At 41.5% G+C, this 4407-nt stretch overlaps 1 non-coding gene across 1 annotated transcript; it reads right to left on the reverse strand.

Annotated features, from left to right (window-relative positions):
* Window positions 1–1332: 1332 nt before the first annotated feature.
* On the reverse strand, window positions 1333–1440 carry LOC130953653 (small nucleolar RNA R71). The gene has a single exon (XR_009075815.1). It is a non-coding gene; the product is annotated as a small nucleolar RNA R71 (small nucleolar RNA).
* Between the last annotated feature and the right edge of the window lie 2967 nt (window positions 1441–4407).

Consider the following 4407-nt stretch of genomic DNA (forward strand, 5'->3'; position numbering starts at 1 on the left):
CCCAGTGAAGAAGGACAGACTGGCGTTTAAACGCCAGCCAGGGTGCCTGGTTGGGCGTTTAACGCCCAAAAAGGTAGTGCATTGGGCGTTAAACGCCAGAATGTGCACCATTCTGGGCGTTTAACGCCAGGATGGCACAAGGGGGAGGATTTTGTTTTCAAATCAATTTTTTTTCAAGTTTTCAAAGTTTTTCAAAATCAAATCTTTTTCAAATCATATCTTTTCAATCAAATGTTTTCAAAATCAATTTCTTTCCTTTTTCAAAGATACTTGCTAACAATTAATGATTTGATTGAACATTTCAAGTATGTTGCCTTTTCTGTTGAGAAAGGTTTAATGTTTGAATCATATCTTTTCTTGTTAGGCAAGTCATTAATTTTTAAAATCAAATCTTTTTAAAATTGTTTTCAAATCATATCTTCTCAATCATATCTTTTTAATCACATCTTTTTCAAAACAATTTTCAATCATATCTTTTTGATTTCTAATTTCAAAATCTTTTTCAAAAATTACTTGATCCCTTTCTCACTCTTGATTTTCGAAAATCAAATTAAAGTTTTTCAAAATGCTTTTAAAATCTTTTTAATTAATTTTCGAAAAAGCTCTTCCCCTCTTCTCACATCCTTCTATTTATGGAGCACCACCCCTCCTCAATGCACAATTCGAACTCTATCTGACTAAGTTCGAATTATTCTCCTTCCTCCTTCTATTTTTCTTCTTCTCTGACACCTCAAGGAATCTCTATACTGTGACATAGAGAATTCCACATTTTCTTGTTCTCTTCTCTTTCATATGAGCAGGAACAAAGACAAAAGTATTCTTGTTGAAGCTGACCCTGAACCTGAAAGGACCTTGAAGCGAAAGCTAAGAGAAGCTAAGGCACAACTCTCTGTAGAGGACCTAACAGAAATCTTCAAAGAAGAAGACATGGCAGCCGAAAACAACAACAATGACAACAATGCAAGGAAGGTGCTGGGTGACTTTACTGCACCTACTCCCGACTTCTATGGGAGAAGCATCTCTATCCCTGCCATTGGAGCAAACAACTTTGAGCTTAAGCCTCAATTAGTTTCTCTAATGCAACAGAATTGCAAGTTTCATGGACTTCCATTGGAAGATCCTCATCAGTTTTTGGCTGAGTTCTTGTAAATCTGTGACACTGTCAAGACTAATGGGGTTGACCCTGAGGTCTACAGACTTATGCTATTCCCTTTTGCTGTAAGAGACAGAGCTAGGACATGGTTGGACTCACAACCTAAAGAAAGCCTGGACTCATGGGAAAAGCTAGTCAATGCCTTCTTGGCAAAGTTCTTTCCACCTCAAAAATTGAGTAAGCTTAGAGTGGAAGTCCAAACCTTCAGACAGAAGGATGGAGAATCCCTCTATGAAGCTTGGGAAAGATACAAACAATTAATCAGAAAGTGCCCCTCTGATATGCTTTCTGAATGGAGCATCATAGGTATTTTCTATGATGGTCTCTCTGAACTGTCCAAGATGTCTTTGGATAGCTCTGTTGGAGGATCTCTTCATTTGAAGAAGACGCCTACAGAAGCTCAAGAGCTGATTGAAATGGTTGCAAATAACCAATTCATGTACACTTCTGAAAGGAATCCTGTGAACAATGGGACTAATCAGAAGAAAGGAGTTCTTGAGATTGATACTCTGAATGCCATTCTGGCTCAGAACAAGATATTGACTCAACAAGTCAATTTGATTTCTCAAAGTCTGTCTGGAATGCAAAATGCACCAAGCAGTACTAAGGATGCTTCATCTGAAGAAGAAGCCTATGATCCTGAGAACCCTTCAATGGAAGAGGTGAATTACCTAGGAGAACCCTATGGAAACACCTATAATTCTTCATGGAGAAATCATCCAAATTTCTCATGGAAGGATCAACAGAGACCTCAACAAGGTTTCAACAACAATAATGGTGGAAGAAAAGGGTTTAGCAATGGCAAGCCTTTTCCATCATCTTCTCAGCAACAGACAGAGAATTCTAAGCAGAACCACTCTGACTTAGCAACCATGGTCTCTGATCTAATCAAAACCACTCAAAGTTTCATGACTGAAACAAGGTCCTCCATTAGGAATTTGGAGGCACAAGTGGGACAGCTGAGCAAGAAAATTACTGAACTCCCTCCTAGTACTCTTCCAAGCAATACAGAAGAAAATCCAAAAGGAGAGTGCAAGGCCATCAACATGGCCGAATTTGGAGAGGAAGGAGAGGAAGTGAAAACCACTGAGGAAGACCTCAATGGGCGTACACTAGCCTCCAATGAGTTCCCTAATGAGGAACCATGGGAATCTGAGGCTCAAAATGAGACCATAGAGATTCCATTGGACTTACTTCTGCCTTTCATGAGCTCTGATGAGTATTCCTCCTCTAAAGAGGATGAGTATGTCACTGAAGAGCAAGTTGCTAAATACCTTGGAGCAATCATGAAGCTAAATGACAAGTTATTTGGAAATGAGACTTGGGAGAACAAACCTCCTTTGCTCACCAAAGAACTGGATGACTTGTCTAGGCAGAAATTACCTCAAAAGAGACAAGACCCTGGGAAGTTTTCACTACCTTGTACCATAGGCACCATCACCTTCAAGAAGGCTCTGTGTGACTTAGGGTCAAGTGTAAACCTCATGCCTCTCTCTGTAATGGAGAAGCTAGGGATCTTTGAGGTACAAGCTGCAAGAATCTCACTAGAGATGGCAGAAAATTCAAGAAAACAAGCTTATGGACTTGTAGAGGATGTTCTGGTAAAGATTGAAGACCATTACATCCCTGCTGATTTCATAGTCCTGCAGACTGGGAAGTGCATAGATGAATCCATCATCCTTGGCAGACCCTTCCTAGCCACAGCAAAGGCTGTGATTGATGTTGATGGAGGTGAACTGATCATTCAAATGAATGAAGAATCCTTTGTATTTAAGGCTCAAGGATATCCCTCTGTCACCATGGAAAGGAAGCATGAAGAGCTTCTCTCAAATCAGAGTCAAACAGAGCCCCCACAGTCAAACTCTAAGTTTGGTGTTGGGAGGCCACAACCAAACTCTAAGTTTGGTGTTGAACCCCCACATTCAAACTCTAAGTTTGGTGTTGGGAGGTTCCAACATTGCTCTGAGAAAATGTGAGGCTCCATGAGAGCCCTCTGTCAAGCTACTGACATTAAAGAAGCGCTTGTTGGGAGGCAACCCAATGTTATATTTTACATATTTTCCTTTGTTATTTTATTTTATTTTGTAGGTTGATGATCATGAGAAGTCACAAAATCAATTGAAAAAGCAAAAATAGAATGAAAAACAGGAAGAAAAATAGCACACCCTGGAGGAAGAACCTACTGGCGTTTAAACGCCAGTAAGGCTAGCAGGTGGGCGTTTAACGCCCAGTCTGGCACCATTCTGGGCGTTTAACGCCAGAAAGGGGCACCAGACTGGCGTTAAACGCCAGGAAAGGGCAAGAACCTGGCGTTAAACACCAGAAATGGGCACCAGCCCGGCGTTTAACGCCAGAATTGGCTCAAAACGCATTTTTGCATGCCATTTGGTGTAGGGATGACTTTTCCTTGACACCTCAGGATCTGTGGACCCCACAGAATCCCCACCAACCCCACCACCCTCTCTCTTCTTCACCCATTCACCAATCACCTCAACACCTCTTCCCCAAAAACCCTTCACCTATCAAATCCCATCTTTCTCTTCACCACTCACATCCATCCTTCATAAAACCCCACCTACCTCACCTTCAAATTCAAACCACTTTCCCTCCCAAACTCACCCTCCCAATGCCGAACCATAACCCTTCCCCCACTCCTATATATACCCATCTTCACTCCTTCATTTTCACACAACCTAAACACCACTTCTCCCCCTCTTTGGCCGAACACAAATCCATTCCCTTCTTCCTCATTTCTTCTTCTTCTACTCTCTTCTTTCTTCTTTTGCTCGAGGACGAGCAAACCTTTTAAGTTTGGTGTGGTAAAAGCATTGCTTTTTGTTTTTCCATAACCATTTATGGCATCCAAGGCCGGAGAAACCTCTAGAAAGAGGAAAGGGAAGGCAAAAGCTTCTACCTCCGAGTCATGGGAGATGGAGAGATTCATCTCAAGGGTGCATCAAGACCACTTCTATGAAGTTGTGGCCTTGAAGAAGGTGATCTTCGAGGTCCCTTTCTCACTCAAAAAGAGTGAATATCCGGAGATCCGACATGAGATCCGAAGAAGAGGTTGGGAAGTTCTTACCAACCCCATTCAACAAGTCGGAATCTTAATGGTTCAAGAGTTCTATGCCAATGCATGGATCACCAAGAACCATGATCAAAGTGTGAACCCGGATCCAAAGAATTGGCTTACTATGGTTCGGGGAAAATACTTGGATTTTAGTCCGGAAAATGTAAGGTTGGCATTCAACTTG

Source organism: Arachis stenosperma, chromosome 9 (assembly GCF_014773155.1).
Source record: "Arachis stenosperma cultivar V10309 chromosome 9, arast.V10309.gnm1.PFL2, whole genome shotgun sequence".
NCBI lineage: Eukaryota > Viridiplantae > Streptophyta > Magnoliopsida > Fabales > Fabaceae > Arachis > Arachis stenosperma.